We start from the raw sequence: 23,416 nt of genomic DNA, 5'->3' as shown, positions 1-23,416 counted from the left end.
GTGTCACAAGAATGCTAGGTAATTGCTATCCATAAAAATATCCCAATTAATCCAATGTGTATATGAATATAAGACAATACCACCACATGTTTGAATTCCACACCCTTTCGGGTTTACACTAGCAAAATGCAAGTCTCAAATCAGCTTTGTATAAAGAAGGCGTGTCTCTCTCTTCAAACACCGCTGGCCAGATTCCCTGACACACTTTTCCTATATTATATACCGAGAAGAGAAATGTCGCCAGATATGTCAGATTGCCGGCGCTGGGGCTTGCAGTAAGATCACGCTCTCCGGAGTGAGCGACATTGCCACTCGGCTCCATAGTTTCAGGTTCCAGAGGCACAACAAATACAGCGCAGGAGATTGGATCCCTTTCCCCTGCTCCTGCACAGCTGGTGCCTACATCTCGCATGCCCTCAACACCCAGCAGCAGGCAATAAATGACTATTAGTCCAAGAATTCATATTTTCAACTGGCTGGACCGCAGACCCCACCCCGCAGTGAGCATCACACCCCCACTCCCCTTACAGACCCCATGCACTGCAAAGTGCTCACCAGCTGCCCTCCTTCCCCCAACTACGTCTCTTGACACCGCCCTCCTGAAATGTCCCCAGCTGTTATTTTCCTTTAAACCCCATTCTCAAGTCACCCCAATTACAGCTATCACAACCTCCCCCCTGTTCCAACAGTAGAAACAGAAGCCTTTCTCAGCACCTCTTCTGCCCCCCCATGGTGCAATATTTAAGGCCCCCCCTTTGTCAGGCCTGTTGTGCCACTCAGACCATGCGGATGCCTGGCCCTTTCCCCATGCCGCTTTGCGACAGCCTAGCACCTTAGCCCCACACAATAACTGGGATCTGCTTTACCCCTCTCCCGAAGTCGATTTTTCAGCCTGTATAAATACCACTTGGACCACTCCGTATACATTCCCCACTGGCCTCTACATACACTCCTATTCCAGCCCATCGCTCCCCAGTCCTGGCCAATACTCTGTTCCAGATACTCTGCATCAATTCACACCAGCCTGATAGAGCCTTGTCACCTGTCTCAGGGTTCTTGCCACTGCTTAATTTCCCCCTGCACAAACCCCTTCCCCTCTATGCCCACTTCCTCTTGGGTCTTCCGGTACTAACATGTCCTCCAATTCAGCATCCAAGGTCCAGTTGCCTTCCCCGGCCGACCAATCTCGTCCTCCATTATAGATCCCCAGACAACTATGCCTATTCAGCCCAAGCCTCCCCAACCAGCTTGTGGGGATGGACAGCATCTCCTGACATCGCCAGTGAGAATGTGAATACTACCATTCCACTCACACACACTCAAAGCCCACCCATCTCCACAACTAGTAACGACTCCTCTTCCTCACTTGACCAAGGCCCGTGCAAGCTGTAAAAAATCCTTAATGCTCATTTCAGCAGTGGTAAGACCACGAAGACGACACATACAGCACAAGCTCACCTGGCCCTGGCAGGGTGCCCCATGGTGCAATGTAAGGACAATACCCTTTTGTCCGATACATCCTAGGGGGATGAAATAAAAAGGGGTTTTACATAGACATGTTTGACCTGACGACTACGGCCCAAAAAGACCTTGCGGAAGCAGGCACAAGGGGGGGCGTAGGGACAGAGGCACACAAAAATCTTCCACTCTGGTTAAACGGGTACTGTTTTTTCTCGGCATGCTATCTCAAGGCGAGACCCAAGGCGACTATAGACGTTTTGAAATACCTACACCTAATAAACAAAATGTTTATTGGCGACCGTCCAGGAATGTGGCACTTGTATAACAAGAGTTTCCGGGAAAAAGTTAACACACATACCACTAGGGAGTAAGGACGTCAAAATTTGGATGGGCTCAGGCAGGGGGCGCAGTAACCCAGGAGGCAATGCGTAAAGCTTTCTCCCCCATCTTCTTACCAGTCCTCAATAGCTTCGGCTCTATCTCTATGCCTCTCAGGCTTCCTTCCTCTGAAGGTTTTAGTGATGGTTTCCGGCTCCTCAAAAACGGCAGAGATTCGGTTAGAAACTACATTCAGCATACCTTCGACCAGACATCCTGGCTGACAAGGTGCGTAAAGAGGTTAGACTGGGATGCATGGTAAGGCCCCCTACCCCACTCCTGGATCTAGTCATCTCTCTGGTCGGTGTAGTATCTAAGAAAACGTTATGCAATTTTCACCTCATGCAACACTTTTCTGAACCCCTTGGCAGCTCAGTCAATGATGCCATCGATCCAGGCTTTAACTCAGTAGTATATCAGTTCTTTGATGATACCTTGTCCCTAATTAGAGCGTTTGTGTAGGAGCACTGATGGCGAAATTAGACATAGAATCCGCTTTCCGGCTACTTCCGCTGCACCTAGACTCATTCAAATTTCTAAATACATGACGGATACTTCATTGATAGGTGCCTTCCCAAGGGGTCTTCTTTCTCACGTGCTTACTTCAAAGCTTTCAGCTCCTTCCTGCATTGGTGCATCCAAGCAGGAACGGGTCACCATGGTATAGCACACCATCTGTATGATTTTCTGTTCATGGGCCCTGCATTTTCCACAATATGCGCGGACATGCTATTCACTGCCCAAGCGCTATTCTACACAAAGGTTGTACCCATTGCCCAAGATAAGACAGAGGGGCATTTGACCCTCCTTTCTTTCTTTCTGAATTGAAATTGATATGGTGGGGAGCCATTGTAGGCTATCATTCGATAAGATCAGAAAACTAGAAACATTGATCACTGCGACGGATCTAATATCTTTGGGGTCCTTTTAACTTATCATGTCAAGTGATACCTATGGGTAGAATATTTTGCCGAAAGCTTCAGGTGGCCACAGGCAGTTTCCTCCACCGCTATGCAGGTACTCACCTAGACCTAGAAATTAGGGAAGATTTGAGAGTTTGGCTACACTTTCTTCAATATTTTAACAGTAGCAGAATCTGACCTACCAAATTTCCACCAAGGCCCTGGATTTACACAGGGATGCATCAGGTGCCAAAGGCTTCATTAACTGCTTCCAAGGAGAGTGGTGTGCCTTTCCTTAGCCACAGTCATAGAATTAACAGCTATTTGCACAACCTTTATATTATTTTTATAAGAATATATATACCTATATTTTATAAGAATATAGGGCTAATCTGTGCATCCTCTTTCATTCACATGTAAATATTTGTAAACCAGCTCTGAATAATTACTTGATCTAACCTGCATATTGCTCAAAATCTGATATGCTGACCTATAATGTTTATCCATATGTCCATAGTCATTGATAACATGTATACCATTTCAATATAAGATTTCCTAAGTTAGTGAAGAGCTAGCATTGCAGTATGTGTTTTTTCAAAGTATGCTTTTCTATGTGGGATTTTAAGAATAGTCATCAATAGAATTGTAGGAGTTTTCATGAATTAAACTGAAGGTAAACAGGAGGTGATGAGGAGGTGAGAGCTCTACCTGGAAACATAGCTATAATAAAACACAAAACACTCCTATGTGGGTTCTTTTAATTTCTTTTAATTTCTTAATTGCACAAATGTTTCCCATAACACTTTCACCCTCCACCATGGACAGAAGTCACATTTATTCTCTTATTTGATAAACATTTATAAAACGTTACTAGCTGCATTTTATTTTATTACTGTAATCTCATTTCCTTACTGTTAGCAAAGGATTTATGGCAGGGATACTGATGATAATACTGGGACCTTTGATCAGTGGCGCAGTGTGAAATACAGGAGCTCAGCATACGTGTGGCATAACCATGATAACCATGAGTTTAATTTATTACACAGAGAGAGAAGAGAACTTCACACATGCTCAGAAGATATCAGTTGTCAGACAGTAACAAACATCATAGGAACCAGACCTAGACACACACAGCGATAACAGAGCACACTGACGTCTAACACTCCCCTTATTTCAAACTGTCTTTAGGTACAGCAAACTTAATTACTAATTCACATTAAAGTGTAACTAGAAGTAACATTTTAGACATAAGTATAAACTTCATACCATAGCAGTAAATTACATGATATGACATACAATGGCAGTTTAAACATATTCCAGTTCACATTTCTGCAAGAAAACATTTAGACTGGGTGATGCAAGTCCCTTAGTTAGCATGTCTGCAAGATTTTCTTCACTTGCAATGTACTTTACAGTAATCAGGTTGTTGTCAACTAAGTTCTTGATAAAATGGTGTTTGATTGCTATATGTTTGGACCACCGATGGTGCTTGGTGCTTTGTGATATATATCGACTGGACCCTTGCTGTCACAAACAATCTTGACGACATCGTTATCATTAACTTAACCTAACACATGCAAGATCTTTTGGATTCATATGGCCTCTTTTGCAGCTTCCGCTAGGGCCATATATCATACTTACCAACTTTTTTAAGTTGGTGTCCGGGAGACTCTCTGTAGCTGGTGGGCGTGCGGGGGGCGGGGCGCCGAAATCGCGTCATTCACCAGGAATCGCGGCGTTTGGGATCTAATTCTGCCCACTTCACTAGGAAGTGGGGCACTTCCTAGTGAAGTGGGCAGAATTCGGGAGATTGCCACACTCGCTCGGGAGTCCGGGAGACTCTCGCAAAATGCGGGAGTCTCCCGGACATTCCGGGAGAGTTGGCAAGTATGCCATATATTCTGCTTCACTTGTAGATAGGGCTACAGTGGGTTGCTTCCAACTTGCCCAGATGATGAATCTGTCTGTCATCATAAACATAAAGCCTGTGTAGGATCGCCTGTCACCCTCATCAGTTACACAGTCAGCGTGTCGGAATGCCTTAAGCTCTGAGTTTCCATTGCATTAGAAATATAATTTTAGTGTTGCAGTCCCTTTCAGGTATCTCCGTATGCATTTGACAACAATCCAATGTAATTTCCCTGGATTGTAGCAAACTGGTGGACACAGCTTACAGCATCCATAATGTCCGGGTGTGTGCCAATAGCCTCATACATTAATGTCCCAACAGCACTTTGATAAGGAATTCTTTTCATTTACCGTACTCTATCTCTGCTTCTGTAGTTGGACACATAGCTTTACTGTTTTTTGTGCTCATGTCTACAGGTGTATAGACCGGTATGTCCACAATAATCCATGTGTTATTTAAGCCATCAGCTCTTTATCAATTGCAGATTTCCTCTCACTCCAATCACAACTGTATTTTGCTTCCTGTAAATTTTGAGCTTCATTGTAAACAAAGTTTGCAAATTTCTAATAGTACCTGTGCGGTGCAATGTCTTTATTTTCTCTCAATTAAATTCTATTCTGTATTTGTGTGTCATCTGTAAGTACCCTTTTCTCAGTAGCAGATAAACACATGCTTTTGCTCATTTGCATATCCAGCATAACAACCTTTGCCGATAATGTAATGTTTGGACTTTAGACTGGACTTTTTTTCGACTTTTGTGAAAAACTACGCCTTGGTCTTTGATGAGTTTTCTACCCTCAATGTCCCATAGTCGATAGCCCTTGCTCACATTGCAATAAAACAACATGACACATTAAAGAGACTTTGGGTCAAGTTTTCTACTTCTTTTCAAGCACATGCGCAAAAGCTTTACATCCGAACACCTTTACGTATGCGACATTTATCTGAAACCAGGCTTCTTCTGGTGATATCCCGCACACCAACACAGTTGGCGAACGATTCTTTAGGCAAACAACAGTATTTACTGCCTCCGCCCAGTTTCTTTTATCATAAGCTGTGTCATGGAGCATTGTTCATGCTCTCTGTTGGCCCTCTCACTGACGCCATTTTGCTCAGGAGTGTATGCAGTAGTCAATTAATGCTTCTTTAAAAAAGCTGTTAGACCCTTGTTTTTGTACTCCCTTCTTTTATTTGATCTGAGGATTTTTAACTTAAAAACTGTTTCAGTTTCAGCCAAGTTTTTATATTCGATAATTTTGACAGTCACTTCACTTTTATGCTTTTATAAAGTACACATGCGTTTTTTCGTGTTGCATTTTTAATCAGGGTGACAAAATATCTGAATGACTCCACTTCCATTGTCCCACACACGTCTATTTGTACTAATGGGAGTGGCTGCTCAGCTCTGCTCACTGTTTTTTGGAATGGACAGCATGTCTGTTTTCCCATTATGCAACTTTTGACACAATGATCTCTCATAATTTTTAACGGTTATTCCTGTCACCATGCCATCCAGTGACTTTTGTACATTATAATATCCCAGGTGACCTAATCTAGTTTGCGCTTGTTCTCGCATTTTTGTGTCCAGTCCCTCTACCATTTTGCACAACACACTATCCTATTGCAAATTAGACTCTGAGGACCTGAGTCATTAAGGAAAGTAAGGTAAAAAAAATAAGTAGTAAATTTTCTCCGGGACAAAACATGTTACACTGCAAGGGGTGCAAATTTGTTTATTTTTTTGCACATAAGTTAAATACTGGCAGTTTTTTCATCTAGCACAAAAATATTTGAGAGCTTTATTTTTACACTGAAATTTAAAGTTGATCTAGGTAGGACATGCCCTATCCAACTATAAATTGAGCCAACATTTTAAATTTACTCCCCCTCCAATGCAACATGGTTTTGCCCAGGTGCAAAGTTACTCATTTTTTATGCTTTGCTCTCCTTAAAGTCTCATGCCCTGAATCCCTTCTTCTCCAATATGCTCATAGCTATCAGATTTGTCCCCAGGTATGCCATCTTTAATGTCAGTAACTACTGTGTTTCCTTTACTTCTTAGTCGAACATTTAATGTTCCAATTTCTTTGGCAACTAAAGTCTTATGCCCTACTCCTCTAACTGTTATGGGGTCACATACTTTCAGTGGTTAAACCAACATTTATTGCATTTGAAATGCCTCATGGCTCCTGAGTTCATGTACCAGCATTCTTTGCTGCGAAAATCTTCTGCATTCAGTGCTCACAACACCATGAATTTGCACCTGGTACTTTATCATGTGTTCCCCACACCTCTAAGAATGTAAGCTCATTTGGTCTGGGCCATCTTTACCTTCAGTTTCATGTCATTGTATGTAATTTGTTTAGGTAATGATACCAATGTACAGAGCTGCATAGATGTCAGTGCTTTAGTAATAAAATATCATAATAATGTAACAGATAGGGACAGACTTAACAACTGAAGTTGACTAATCAGCAGTAGATCCTTTGCAAATGACGGACTAGATGCTGGAAATAGTTGCTTATTTAGTGAGTTTGAATATAATGAATGAATGCACATTGGTGGTCATTTATGAAACACAAAGCAGATTTATTAATAAACTTAGTTGTAGTAGGAGGTAGTAAACTGAAAATAATAATAACATTCTGTTTGTCGCTGTGGAGCACGATGTGGGGTTACCTTATGTTTTGCAGATGGATCTCTTGAGTGGTCTTGCAGAAGTGTGGCGTTGTGGATGTTGGCGGTATGAGTTTCACCTTTTCCATACTGCAGCTGAAACAGATTCACCCTGCCCAACTCCTACCCAGGGCTGCCAAGAGGAATTTAGGGCCCAGGTACAACAAATTCATGGGGCCCCCCCTCATAATCGAGTAAGCCCCAAAAAAAAATTTGCTGTTAGGCGGCGAAACTATTTTTTAGTATGTAGTCATACATTCAGGGGCATGGCAATGCGCCGTTGGGGCGTGGCTAGCCTAACGGCGGTGCAAAATTTTTCGGAGGTGTGGTCATGCATTTGGGGGCGTGGAAAATGCGCCATTGGGGCGTGGCTACCATCAAAATCACTAGACTTTCAATTTGCCGGAGCGTCACATATGTTCAAACACTCCTGACTTTCAGGACATCTACCACCACAGTGTAGTATACAAAGAATGCAGTGTGTACACAAACAGTTCAGTCTTGGCCTACACCTTACATTGGGCACAACATTCACCAAAAATTGCCATTGTCCCTACTAAAATCACAACATTTCACACACTGTGCTGCTCTCTCCTGCCTGTTCTTCTCACTTTCTCCACCTGTGGCTGCTGGTTTCTTTAGTTGTGGCTTGTCTGGATCCAGGAATGTTGAAGGACCTATTTTGAAAAAAAAATGGCTACATTTAGAAAATTACAGCCAGCCCCGGCGTTAAATCAATAGCACTCACGATTAATAATTAGGCCTTCCTCCAGCCCCAACATTAAAATAATACTATTCACATTAAATAAATAAACCTATTTCCCTTCCTGCAAACAGCCCCAGCAGTATCTATTTCTTGCAACCATCACTGCCATTAAATAATTCATAGTCACATTTAATAAATAGACCTCATTCTCCCTAAACTCACCCCAACATTCAATAGCCCCCAAACCACCCCATCTTAAATTAATAGTCCCCACCATCACCCTACAAACAAAATAGCACCCATTAATTAGCCACCACCTACCTCACACTCACTACATTGCAACAAGCCCACTATGCCATCACACACACAATACTGTGCCCCTTCTTCACAAATACACTGTGCCCCTTATGCTCACACTGCGCCCTCCATGCTGCCTTCCCTCCTTTTTCCCTTTGTGCCTCTCTCCCACTTTTTTTATTCCTCTGTGCCTCTCTCTTTTTTTCCTCCTCTGTTCCTCTCTCCCACTTTTTTTTCCTCCTCTGTTCCTCTCTCCCACTTTTTTTTCTCCTCTGTTCCTCTCTCCCACTTTTTTTCCTCCTCTGTTCCTCTTTCCCACTTTTTTTCCCTCCACTGTTCCTCTTTCCCACCTTTTTTTCTCCTCCGTTCCTCTTTCCCACTTTTTTTTCCTCCTCTGTTCCTCTTTCCCACTTTTTTTTCTCCTCTGTTCCTCTCTCCCACTTTTTTTCCCTCCTCTGTTCCTCTTTCCCACTTTTTTTTCCTCCACTGTTCGTCTTTCCCACCTTTTTTTCTCCTCTGTTCCTCTCTCCTTTTTTTCCTCTACTGTTCCTCTTTCCCACCTTTTTTTCTCCTCTGTTCCTCTTTCCCACTTTTTTTTTATTCCTCTGTGGCTCTCTGCTTTTTTTCCTTCTCTGTTTCTCTCTCCCCTTTCTTTATAATACTGTCCCTCTCTGTTTTCCTCCCCTTGCCTCTCCGTTTCTTTACTTACCTTGTGTCAACTTCTTTCCTTTCTTTTCTTCTCTTCTGTCTCCTCTTCTGTCTTATTTCTTCATCCTGGCTGCGGCGCTCCTCACTGACTGACGGGCGTGACTTGATGATGTCACGCCCGGCAGTCAGTGTGAATGGAGAAGAAGAGAGGGACACGGCGCCGCGCGATCACGTGGGTATCGTTTTTTTTGTTTGTTTTTTCTCTTCCAGCTCCCCCCACCAACGAATACCCGCTCCCCCCCCTCTCGGCGGCCCTGCTCCTACCAACACTCTGCCTGTACAAACTGCTGCTTCTCTGCAAACATGGTCATGTTGCTTCATAAACCTATGTTCCCAAGTTCTAAACATTTTTATAATTATCTATGCACCTGCCTATGTACGATTAAAACTTTGAAAACAATACAGCCAGACTAATATCTGCATTGCTTTAGTCGTGTTTGTGTTTATGTCGTCATGTTTATTTATTTATTTTAGATAATATTATTTTACTATTATCTTTCGTTTTAAATATGCACAATTTGGGGGGGAAAGTGCAAACTTTGCAATATATCAGTTAAACAACATGAAAAGCTGGGAATTTAAAGTCACAGAGGTGTAGCATGGAGCCATAGTGCCAGGATCAAGGGTATACTTTACCCCCCCTCCCAGACTGAAGTGTGCCAGGGAAGGGGGCATGGCCAGCCTGTGGGGGTAAGTTGAAGTGATAAAAAAAACATTAGTTGTTTTCTGACAAACATCAGCTGAAATAATATTAGGGGCTAGATTTACTAAGCTGCGGGTTTAAAAAAGTGGGGATGTTGCCTATAGCAACCAATCAGATTCTAGCTGTCATTTTGTAGAAGGTACTAAATGAATGAAAGCTAAAATCTGATTGGTTGCTATAGGCAACATCCCCACTTTTTCAAACCCGCAGCTTAGTAAATCTAGCCCTAAGTATTCACTTATGTGAGGATTAATGGTTGAGCTCTGGTCTTTGTGGTTTGAGAGCAGCAATTTTCACTGTCCTGTAAGTCTGTGGAGAAAGGGTAAGATTGATGAGGAGGTATGAAGGAGGCAGGGTGGAGGAAGGAGGCAAGTAAGGTGGAAGGTAGAAACACAGAAGGGGGGTGGACAGGACAGTGAGAAAGAGAACAGCAAGTGAGAGGGGGAGAACAAAATGAAAAGAGAGAGCAAAAAATAGGTTAGGAAACAAAATTAGGTTATATAAATAAATGGTGATGATGATAATGATGATGATATTGCAATACATGCTAAGCTGACCAACTCATGACAAAGTCTTCCCCTTCTTACCAGTCCGTCACTGAACATAAATATAAATTGCTTGCTATAAATGTATAACCAAATAAAAGCGTAGCAATGATCATGTTAAGTAGTAACGTTTCTGTCTTACATCCAGACCTTTTTCAATACAGGTTTTCATTGAACAGCAGACAAGACAAGCATAGAATAATCTATCTGTTTTAAATGGTGAGTGCCCTCTTTATTTTTTGTATATATATATATATATATATATATATATATATATATATATATATATATATACACACAAACAGTCATCAAAGTAGAAATTTAGAAATAAAGGTATGGAAAATGTAAGTGAATGGAATTTTATAGTTTAACAATCAAAGTAGTAGGAGAATTAGCTGTGGGGAATCCCACTGCGTACCAGCCCACTCTGACCACTGTGTATACATTATATAATATATATATATATTGTAGCTTAGGTTAGGGGAACAGGTGCCATCTCCTGGGGTAGACAGTATTGTACAGCATCCGAGAACTCACAAGTCCAAGGTTTTGGTACAACTGGGTTCAGCCAATTTTATTAAGCAGGAAAAAATAAAGAGAAACTTCAAACTAAATACCTTGCATGTCCGGCTCTAACTAAACACAAGTCCTTCCTGACTGTCAAACTATAAAAGAACAGGTACTCACAACAATTATCAGGCTTTCTCTTATAGAGACTTTGCAGTCTCTTCCACCAGGTCGAGTAGAGAGAATGCTCACACAGGTGCAAGTGCTAATCAGCCTATATTAAGGCTGAAAGTCCAAAAGACCCAGGGTCCCATTAAAAAAAATTTTCCTCAAGGAAGCAAAAGCCCTTATCAAGCCGTTTCAATACAGATAAACATTCTCCTGTTGTTTTTTTTTAAAAAAAAAACATGTAGGTCAGAAACCTGGGAAAAACATACCTGCCCAAAACACTATTCCAGTCCATTTAAACTTATAACGACTCTCTGCTCTCTAAACAGCAATGGCCCAAGTAGGAAGGAGGAGCTGCTGTCGCTGGGCATGCTCAGCAGCTTCCTTTCTAACATTTTAGAATATGTCTTGTGGACCTAGCTCTTCGGAAATGTAATTTACTGTGCTAGTGACCAGGTCGTGGTCGCCATAGTTGACCAAAGAACGCTCAAAGCCAAACCCACCAGCACCTGTAGCCCATCCACAACTTTGGCTTAGTAAGCCTCTTAGGTTTTTATTGACAATTACATTAACTTTATGCAAAGAGACAATATTGGCAGTGTTGACCCTTCTTTTTGAAGACTTATGCAATTGGCCTTGGCATGCTGCCAATCTAATTCTAGGCCACATACTGATTGAGGGCCACCCAGTCTTGCCTAATAAATACTTGGAAATTGTCAGAATTTGTGGGTTTTTGTTTGTCCACCCACTTCTTGAGGGTTGACCACAAGTTCTCAATGGGATTAAGGTCTGGGGAGTTTCCTGGTCATGGACCCAAAATTTTGATGTTTTGATTCCCGAGCCACTTAGTTATCACTTTTACCTTATGCCATGGTGCTCCATCATGCTGGTAAAGGCATTGTTTTGTCACCAAACTGTTCTTGGATGGTTGGGAGAAGTTGCTCTTGGAGGATGTACAATTCTTTATTCATGGCAGTGTTCTTAGGCATAATTGTGAGTGAGCACACTCCCTTGGCTGAGAAGCAACCCCACGCATGAATGGTCTCAGGATGCTTTACTGTTGGGATGACACAGGACTGATGGTAGCGCTCACTTTTCCTTCTCCGGACAAGCGTTTTTCCAGAAGCCCCAAACAATCTGAAAGGGGATTCATCAGAGAAAATGACTTTACCCCAGTCCTTGGCAGTCCAATCCCTGTACCTTTTGCAGGGGGGGAGGAGGAGGCGAGAGTGGACGTGGGGTGGAGGACCCTCGAGGAGGAGGGCTAAGTAGCTAGAGAGCAGAGTTAGAAGTGGTGGAAACAGGAGGAGAGATGGCCCTGCTCAGAGGAGAGTACAATCTAAGGGGAGGGGTGGACAGACAGAGAGATGCAGGGGAGAGAGGGAGAGTAGGGGGACGGAGGCAGAAGATAAGGTAGGAAGTTAAGTGGGAGACAGAAAGGCTTTAAGAAAAAGGTGGGTTTTTAGGGTCCGTTTGAAACTGGACAGATTAGGGGAAGTTCTGATGGAGGGAGGGAGCTTGTTCCAGTAAAGGGGGGCAGCGCGGGCGAAGTCTTGGACACGCGCGTGGGAGGAGGTTATAAGGGGGGAAGAGAGGCGATGGTCAGAGGCAGAACGGAGGGGGCGGGATGGAGCAGGAATAGAGAGAAGGGGGGAGATGTAGGGCGCAGTGGAGTTGGCGAGGGCCTTGTAGGTGAGTGTGAGGAGCTTAAAGAGGATTCTGAAGGGGAATGGGAGCCAGTGAAGGGCTAGGTAGAGGGGGAGACAGAAGAGGAGCGGCGAGAAAGGAAAATAAGCCTAGCGGCAGCGTTAAGGACAGATCGAAGGGGATTGAGATGAGAGTGGGGGAGGCCAGTGAGGAGGAGGTTGCAGTAGTCCAGGCGGGAGATGATCATAGAGTGGATAAGGCATTTGGTGGCATCTTGGGAGAGGAAGGGTCGGATGCGAGCGATGTTACGCAGCTGGATGTGGCAGGATTTAGCAAGATGTGGGGGCCATGGAGAGAGAGGAGTCGAATATGACACCAAGGCAGTGAAGTTGGAGGACAGGGGAGATAGAGGTGTTGTCGACAGTGATGGAGAGGTCAGAAGGGGATGAGGTATGAGAGGGAGGAAAAACTATGAGCTCAGTTTTGGCAAGGTTAAGTTTGAGGAATCGAGAGGACATCCAGGAGGAGATGGCAGAGAGGCAGGTGGACACCCTAGAGAGGAGGGAGGGAGAGAGATCAGGAGAGGAGAGGTATAGTTGAGTGTCGTCAGCGTAAAGGTGGTAGCTGAAGCCGAAGGAGCTGATGAGTTCACCCAGGGAGTAGGTGCATAGAGAGAAGAGTAAGGGTCCCAGAACAGAGCCCTGAGGGACCTCGACTGGAAGGGTGGATGGGGGGAGAGAGACCCAGAGGTGGTGACAGAGAAGGATCGGTGAGTAAGGTAAGAGGTGAACCAGGACAGGACTGGGCCGGAGAGGCCAAAAGACTGGAGTGTGTGAAGGAGGAGGGGGTGGTCAACGGTGTCAAAGGCTGCAGAGAGGTCATGGAGGATGAGAAGGGAGAAGTGGCTCCTGGCTTTAGCAGAGAGGAGGTCATTGGTGACTTTAGCCAGGGCAGTTTCAGTGGAGTGGAGGGGGCGGAAACCAGACTGGAGAGGATCAAGGAGGGAGTATTCAGAAAGGTAGGAGGTGAGACAGCTGCAGACGAGCCTCTCGAGAATTTTGGAGGCAAAAGGGAGAAGAGATATGGGGCGATAGTTCGAGAGAGAAGTGGGGTTCGAGATTAGGTTTCTTAAGAATGGGGGATACGAGAGCATGTTTGAAGGAGGAGGGGAAGATGCCAGTGGAGAGGGAGAGATTAAAGAGGTGAGCGAGGTGGGAACAGGTGGTGGGGGAAAGGGAGCGAAGAAGGTGGGAGGGGATGGGATCCAGGGGACAGGTAGTGGGGGGGGAGGATGAAATGAGAGAATGGACTTCCTCGCCGGTGGTGGGATGGAAGGAGTGGAGGGGAAGGTGGTTGGGGGGGAGGACGGAAGAGTGGGAGGGGTGGAAGAGAGAGTGGAGGAGGAGATTTCAAGTCGGATGGCCTCGATTTTAGAGGAGAAGAATGAGACTAAATCGGAGGCAGACGGGGAGGAGGGAGGGGGGAGGGGAGGGGGCCAGGAGAGTGCTGAAGGAGGCGAAGAGGCGGCGGGGGTTAGAGGACTGGGAAGAGATGAGGGATTTAAAGAAAGATTGTTTAGCGAGTAAGAGGGCAGAGCTGTAGGATGAAAGGATTAATTTAAAGTGGAGGAAGTCAGCCAGAGAGCGGGATTTTTTCCAGTAATGTTCGGCGGTACGGGAGCATTTTTGGAGGAAGCGGGTAAATTTGGAGTGCCAGGGTTGGGGTTTGGAGCAGCGGGGGTGGACGGAGTGGGCAGGGGCGACCTCGTCCAGAGCGGAGGTGAGGGTGTGAATGTAGAGGGAGACCGCCTGGTTGGGGCAGGCCTGGGAGGAAAGGGGAGAAAGGAGGGTATCGAGAGAGGAGGACAGAGAGGCAGGGTCAAGAGCATCGAGGTTGCGTATGGACAGAGTAGGTTTGGGCAGGGGGAGGGGAGCAGGAGAAGAGGAGAGAGAGAAGGAGAGGAGATGGTGGTCAGATAGAGGAAAGGGAGAGATGGAGAAGTCGGAGAGACTACATAGGTAGGAGAAGACAAGATCAAGGGAGTGACCAAGGCAGTCCATTGGGTGAGACCAACGGAGGAAGAGAGGGTGAGCAGTTTGCTGGAAGCAGGGTAGGTGGGGTTGTCGATGGGGATGTTAAAGTCACCAAGAATGATCGAGGGGAGATCGGAGGAGAGGTGGTGAGGAAGCCAGCTAGCGAAGTTGTCAAGGAGGAGGGAGGTGGGGCCAGGGGGGCGGTAGATGACAGTGACGCGGAGGTGAATGGGATAGAAGAGGAGGATGGAGTGAGCTTCAAAGGAGGAGAAGGAGAGGGAGGGTTCAGGGGGAATGACACGAAAAGTACAGGTGGAGGAGAGGAGGAGGCCAACTCCACCGCCTGGGCTGGCACCAGGCCTTGCGGAGTGGGTGAAGGAGAGGCCACCATAGGAGAGGGCAGCGGGGGATGTAGTATCAGAATCGGAGAGCCAAGTTTCAGTAACGGCAAGAAGGTTAAAGGAGTTGGATAGAAAGAGGTCGTGGATAACAGTCAGCTTGTTGCGGACGGATCTGGCATTCCAGAGGGCACAGAAGAAAGGGGGAGAGGAGAGGGGGGAAATGGGGATGAGGTTAGCAAGATGAGCAGCACGCGGGGAGGACGGGGAGGAACGGAAGAGGTAGGGCGGGGGGAGAGTATGGGTATGGAGTGAGAGCGGGGAGGCATAGTAGGGAGAGAGAGTAACAGAACAGTGAGATATTGAGGACAGTGAAAAACAGGTAAGAACAACGGCAGGAAGACAATGAAAAGGTTGAAGATAATAACGAATTAGGACGTGGAGGGCATGGAACAACAGTACAGTGAGATAATAAGGACAATGAAAACAGGTAAGAATGATAGCAGAACAGTAAGATAATAACAGGTAAGCGGATAACAGGTAAGAATAAGCAGGGAGACAATAGCAAGATGGAGGACAATAGCCAATTAGGGCGTGGAAGGCAAGGAATAATGGAGAGGTAATAAGGACAATGGAAATAGGCAAGAATAATAACAGGTTAAAGTAGCTGCTGGCAAATATAAAATCAGGAAAAACAAGATAAAGGCATATAAATAGTAGAATAATAACAGGTAAAAAGTAGTTACTTGTAAATGTACAATCAGGAAAAACAAAATAATGGCATATAAAGTAATGTTTTATATGCAGTTGAATTGGATTGGGAACTTAAAGTGGCCCTGGAAAAATTTCTTAAAGTGGCCTCATGTGGGTAAGACAACTGGAGGTAGGACCAACACAAAAGTAGGCAGGACTTAGAACTACTGCAATTTGGTTGTAGTAATATTCAGGAAAACCTGGATGTGATGACTTAAGACACAATGGGTCATCTCTAAAGCAATGCAGGGTAAAACCTGCCTGTTCTGTGCTACAAAAATACATGAATCCTTTTGGATTATTTGTGACTGGTTTATACCTCTGTGCTCAAACTTGTTTAGTTGCCTACTAACACATCCTTCCAAAATTCCCTTTATAGAAACATATCTGACTTTGTTTAATATGTTTAACTCCTACAAAACATGTTGACATATTTCCCTGATGTCCTGAGATGCAAACTACCTGTCAATTTCTCTCTATATAATATATGAATATGTGTACTGTGTGTTTCAAAAAAGGCATTAAAAATACTCTTTTCAATAAATGGCAATCCTGTGTGATCAACAAAGGTGAAATTTTGCAAACACCTGCAAGAAAACACTTCTTTTGTAACAATTGTGTATGAGCTCTAAATGTGCCCAGTGATTGGTGGTGGTTTGAATTAATAACAGTGCAGGGAGGGTTGGCAGACAATTGTATAAGAGAAGGGGATAACTATTCCAATGGTTTGCTGGGGATATACTAAGTACAAAGGAGGAAGGATTAATGATATTGTCAGTACAATGGGGCTGGTCATATGTTCTACAAAGTGATCTGAGATTGGGACCAGTGCAAGGTAGAAGGCAGGCAATGGAGTTAATGCAAGAACCACTAAAGTATCACCAGAGCTTAAATAAGGCTCTGTGAAACCTGGGGCACATAAGACAAGAGGGTTATCATTTTAGATACATTCTAGACCACTGTTTCCCAACTCCAATCCTCAAGGAACCCCTAACAGTGCAGATTTTCCAGGTCACAAGTGAAATAATTAGTACCACCTGTGGATCTTTCAAAATGTGTCAGTTAGTAATGAATACACCTGTGCTCCAGCAAAGAGATGTGGAAAACATGCACTTTTAGGGGTCCCTCAGGACTGGAGTTGGGAAACACAGTTCTAGACAAATACACAGACAAAACTGTATGCACTACTGTTAGTTGCACATAGCCCTGCCTCCACGAGCAGTACAGTGTAAAGCGGGACATATCTTCCAACTGTCCTTGTAGTCGCACCAAATCCTAACTAAGTAAGACATTCACCCCAATTCGGGACTGCCCCCCAGATTCAGGACAGTTGGCAGACTCCTGCTCTCTCCTACCTGTTCTTGTCACTTTTACAACCTGTGGCTGCTGGTTTCTTTAGATCAGTTGCTGCTTGTCTGGATCCTGGAATGTTGAAGGCCCTATCTGGAAAAAAAAAATAGATAAATTAAATTTAGAAAACTCCAACCAGCCCCGGCATTAAACCAATAGCACCCACATTTAATAATTACTTGGCCTCCCTCCAGTCCCAACATTAAAATAATAGTACTCACATTTGATAAATAAATCTATTGCCAACCTACTAGCCCTGACATAAAAGTACTAGCATTCCCATTTAAAAATAAACCTATTTCCTTCCCTCCAATCTGCCCAGCAATAAATGAATAGCATTTATGTTTAATATAGCAATTTCCCACAACCATCCCCGACATTAAATAATTAATATTTATATTTAATAAATAGACCTTCTCTCTCAACTCAGCCCCACATTTAATAAATAGCCCCAAACCAAACCACCTCAGCATTAAATTAAAGGTCATGTCATCCAATCTTAATTTAATAGCCCCCACCAATAAATTAAATTGTCCTACCATCATCTCACAAATAAAATAGAACCCATTAAATAATTAGCCCCAACTAAACTCCAGCAATAGCCTACTTCTCACCGAAATGATATTAACACAGCCCCCTCCCTTCCCTCTTATCACACAATATGTTAATACCCACCACTCCCTCACATACTATAGCAATATACACCCTTTTTTCCTCACAAATTCTAACAGCCCCCCTCCCTATAGTTTGGTATAGGCAGCCCCCCTATAGTTTAATATAGACAGGACCTCCTATGGTTTTAAATAGGCAGCCCCCCTATAGTTTAACATAGGCAGCCCCCCTATAGTTTAGTATAGGCAGCCCCCCTATAGCTTAGAATAGGCAGCCCCCCTAGTTTAAAATAGGCATCCCCCTCCCCCATAGTTTAGAATAGGCAGCCCCCCTATAGTTTATAATAGTCAGCCCCCTATAGTTTAGAATAGTCACCCCCTATAGTATAGAATAGGCAGCACCAGCATTAATTAGAATAGGCAGCCCCCCCATATAATTTAGAATACGCAGAACCCCCTATTGTTTAGAATAGGCAGCCCTCCCATAGTTTAATATAGGCAGCCCCTCCCATAGTTTAGAATAGACAGGGTCCCCTATAGTTTAGAATAGGCAGCCCCCTATAGTTTAGAATAAGCAGCCCTCCCCCACCCCTGCTCACTTACCTTTAGCTGCTCTGGCCAGCGCCTCTCCTTACATCAGGCAGACAAGAAGTCATGTGAGACTTCCTGTCTGCTGCATAGTACTCTGTTCACTGGCCACCAATGTTTTTAAAAGCCCCCTAATCATCCCCCACCGCGTCCGACCCCAACAACCCCCATCCCTGGGGGGCAAAATATTAGAAAAAAAGGTGATATACGAGGCAGCCTCCGGGTGGCCTCCTTAGGCCTATGCCCAATCCGCCCCTGTGTCCAATCCGCCCCTGTGTCCAGCCCCACCATTAAAATAATAGTATTCACATGTGATAAATAGATCTATTTCCCTCCAACCAGCCCTGGCATTAAATTAATATATACTTGCCAACTCTCCCGGAATGTCCGGGAGACTCCCGGAATTCTGGTCGATCTCACGGACTCCCAAGAGAGCAGGCAAGTCTCCTGCATCCCGTACCTGCCTAGCCTAAATGACATGTTTCAAGGTGATTTGCGTCATTTTGGCCACGCCAGGCCGCAAAAAAAACTAATTTCCGTTGCGGGGGCGGAGCCAAAGTTATGCGTTTGGCCGTGCCCCACCCCCTCCCGCCCTCTAGTCACGCCCCTCTCCTGGAATACACTTGCCGAAAGTTGGCAAGTATGAATTAATAGTATTCCGATTTAATAAATAAACCTATTTTCTTACCTCCAAACAGGTCCAGCAATAAATATCATTTAAATATTATAACTAAAACCATTTCCTACAACCATTCCCAGCATTAAATAATTCATAATCACATTTCATAAATAGCCCTCCTCCACAAACTCAGCCCCACATTAAATTAATAGCCCCAAACCACTCCTGCATTAAATTATAGGTCCTGCCACCTCATTTTAAATTAATAGCTCCCCCTATTAAATTGAATAGCCCATTCACCCCACAATTAAAATAGCCACCACATACCTCACACCCACAGTATATTGCTGTAAGCCCCCCAGATCTCACTCACATTGTATTACCATAAGCCCCCCTGTCCTCACACATGTTTTATTACCATAAGCCCCCTTGCCCTCACACACATTTTATTACCATAACCCCCTGCTCTCACACACATTTTATTACCATAAGCTCCCCTGCCCTCACCCACATTTTAATACCATAAGCCCCCCTGCCCTCACACACATATATTACATTGAAATAAGCCACCCCCCCACCCTCACACTTACCTTGTTCCAGCCGAACTTCCTGCACTACACACACGGAATGGCACCTGTCACGTGGAGAGCGTGACATCTGGAATAGGGTGACACAACACATAGGAGGAGGAAGGGACAGGTCCGCGGCCACTAGAAGGAAAGCGGCTGGTCCAAGTGAAGGGGCCAGTCATTAACCACCACGTTGTTCCCCGACTCTCACCCCTGGGCCTGAAAAAGGGAGGGCCCAGGACACATGCCTGCATCTTTCCCCTAGTCCATCTCTGTGTTGGGCTGGCCCTGTTGATGTGGATCCCAATTCCGCCAGCGCCCAGTTAAAAAACAAAGCAAAAGCAAATTAAAAAGATGTAATGAAAAAATAAATGAATAAGTAAATAAATATATATATATATATATATATATATATATATATATATATATACACACACACATCAGTAAGGCCTATAATCAATCTGCCCCTGCCTTGCATTCTCACCCTCATAACACATTTTCCAAACTTGAGTACTTCTTTGTAGACACAGTAATATTCCTTGCCATCACCTCAGGCATTATTTCCACTGCCAGCTGGTCTGACCACTCTGTAGCCAATTAAATCCCCTTTAATATCAAACAAACCATGCATTTGGAGGTTAAAGGAAACCCATTTTAACATCCAATACATAGTGGCTGAGATTAACAATATAATATTAGACTACTTCAACGATAACCTTGACCGAGAAATTTCACTCATAGTAGTATGGGAAGCCTGCAAAGTTGTAGTACAAGGCAAGTCTATCAGTTTAGCAACACATAGTAAAAGGGAGACAGAAGCATCTAAACGGGTTGCAGCAGCATATCACTCAGCTTGAATTGCAACAGAAGCAAATCCCGATGAAAATAAGAATGAAAGAGCTGACTAATCTATAGTTTGCACCTAGCCAACAAAATCTCTGCAGTGTACTAGATAAAATCTATTACTTTATGACTACTTTAGTCATAAAGTATTATGATAAAAGTAGTAAGGCAGGCAGATAATTGATTTCAAAGTAAAGAGGTCAAATCTATTCCATCAAGTAGGTATACATTACTCACCCCAAGATTCCGTAAAACAGCTTTTTCTAGATATTCCCAAACCTTATACAACATAGCAGAGGTGCAGAACGCAATATGACATTGATTCGTAATTATTTTAAGTTGTCCTGCCTCCCTAGAATATATTTCAGTTTTTTGAAGTTCCACTGATGAAACACAACAAGTTATAAATTAAGTTTAAACTAAAATATTGTGCAGTCTGATGCATCACAGTATGGACTGGGAGCAATACATAGCCAGGTGGGGCCAGATGGGCAGAGGGGCACCCTGTGGCCTATTTGAGCAGAAAACTTATAAACAGTGAGGTGGGGAATGCCACATGTGATATTTGTCTCTGTTTCTTTTCTTATCTGTTCTTGTCTTGCAAGAGACACAGGTAGAGAAGCTACAATCAAATTAACATATGCGTCTATCTCTTTATCCATCAGACTTTTGGAACCTTTACTTTTGTCCACAGCACGGGAAAGTGTGTCAGCAATGTACATGTATTTACCAGGACAGTACAGCAATTGGACATCATATTTCTGTAGTCTTATAAGCATTCGTTGAATTCTCATGGGACAGTCATGTAACGATTTAGCTATGATAGCTACCAATGGCTTGTGGTCAGTTTCCACTGTAAACGCTTGACCATACACAAATTGATGAAATCGCTCACATGCATATGTGATTGCTAGAAGTTCTTTTTCTATCTGAGCATATCAAACATCACAATGAAAGTGTTACAAGACATCATTCTGAAAGGATGGCCAGCAGAAAAAAATGCGTGCCCACTGTCTATTCATGATTATTGGATGTACCGCACTGACCTTACGGTTGTCAATGGTATTATTTACAAAGGCAATAGAATTGTTCTACCTGCATGACTAAGAAAAATTATGCTGTGCAAGATACTAGTAAAGCCGTAATCAGTTGCATGAAGTCAATCTTTGCAAGGCATGGTGTTCCTATGGAAGTGTTCACCGACAATGGACCTCAGTTTTCCAGCGCTGAATTTAGACAATTTGCTGAAGAGTGGGAATTTGTCCATACAACATCGAGTCCCCACTATCCACAGTCAAATGGGTTGGTGGAAAGTTCAGTAAAAACTGTAAAGAGTCTAATGGAAAAAGCACAAGACGGCAAAGAAGATTTCTACAAAAGTCTTTTAATCTACCGCAGTACACCTTTACAGAATGGACTCTCTCCTGCACAAATGCTGATGGGAAGGAGGATTAGAGCAAATCTTCCGATAAGTGATGAACTACTTAATACGCATAACTCAGCATTGGTGAGACTGAGAAAGGTACGTCAACAGGAGAAACAGAAACTGTACCATGATAGGCGAGCAAAAAGCTTATCTGATCTAAGATCAGGTGACCAAGTCCGTCTCCGAGATCATGAGAAAGGCATTTGGATGCAGAAAGGTATTGTGCAAGCACAAGTAGCACCAAGATCTTATATTGTACGTACAGATCGTGGAACAGAAGTAAGAAGAAATCGGGTCGATTTAAGAACTCAACCCAACCATAGTGATGGCAACATGACTAAAGAATACCCTTCATCTGACATGTATGATGGACTTGATAATGGTGAACAAACCATGATGGAAGAAAGGTCCAACATGGTTGACGAAACACAGACTTTGTGTAAAAGACCCAAAAGAGAAATACGCAGACCTGAGAGACTCATTGAAACGTGTTAGATTATGTTCTTAATGTTATATCGTTGAATTGTTATACTGAAGGATACAGGGCTAATCTTTAAAGAAAAGAAGATGTGATGTTATTGCATTAGATATGCTTAATGTTTGTAGACACTCCCTTATATGTTTAAGCTTGGATCTTTAGTGATGGTCCCTAAGACCATGGGGAAGTGGGGGTGGGGCAGTGTGCAATGTACCTAAGTCGGCAAATGGCTGAATAAAGAGCTCAGCAGTGCCCTCCCATGCTTCAGTGTCCTGATGAACTGATTACAAGTAAATTAACAAAACACCACAATTGTAAAGGAATGTTTGCCAATTGTTTGGGCAGTAAAAAAAACAAAAAAGAAACACAGAAAAACTTGTATGGACGACATTTTATTGTGGAGATTGATCATAATCCTTTAAAGTGGCTTCAACACACCTTAGGGGAGAATGGCGACGGAGCCTTGCACTTCAAATTTATGACTTCACAGTAATGCGGATGGACTATCTTGGCAGGAAGAGCCGGACCACCGCCAGTAAACCCAAGAAATTGCGGGACCAGGGGCCAAATCGTGGTGATATGACCTGCTGGTTGCCACATGGCCAAGAAGGGGAGGAGCGTGGCTGGATCACTTATAAATAAATTATTGTAATAATGTATTTAAATTATTAGCACAGTGTGCCAAATTACAACATTGAAAATGTACTGATTTTTGATATTGTGCTTTAGAAATGTACTGATATTATTATATTGTATTGTATTTCTGTATAAAAGATGCATTAATTTATGAGTAAGCGATTTGTAACTTTGGAATTTAATATAGGCCGCGGCGTGGAGAGGTAGATCCGTAGCTGACACAATGGGAGTAACTCAGGAGTAGTAGTGGAGTGAATGGAACAGCAGAAGTTCTATATAAACAGAAGTGAGCCAGGTTCTTATCACAGTGGGAGTGAGCACGAAGAACAGGCATCTGACAGGAGAAACCAGGTGGTTTAAATACCCCTCCATGATACGGTGGCCTATAAGGAGCGACTGGGATGTCTGAAGAAGGAAGAGCAGATCTGCACATGCGCAGACCCAACGGCAAGATGGCGGCCGCCATCCAAGGATGTGGCCGGAATGCCAGATTCACCGCCTGCAGGAAGGAGGTAAAGGCGCCGGTGCCCGTTTGCGTGTGACACTGAGGTTTTATATTGAATGT

This window comes from Mixophyes fleayi, chromosome 4 (genome assembly GCF_038048845.1).
Source record: "Mixophyes fleayi isolate aMixFle1 chromosome 4, aMixFle1.hap1, whole genome shotgun sequence".
Classification (NCBI taxonomy): domain Eukaryota; kingdom Metazoa; phylum Chordata; class Amphibia; order Anura; family Limnodynastidae; genus Mixophyes; species Mixophyes fleayi.
The sequence above is the reverse complement of the archived record's forward strand: the minus strand, read 5'-3'. Positions refer to the sequence as shown.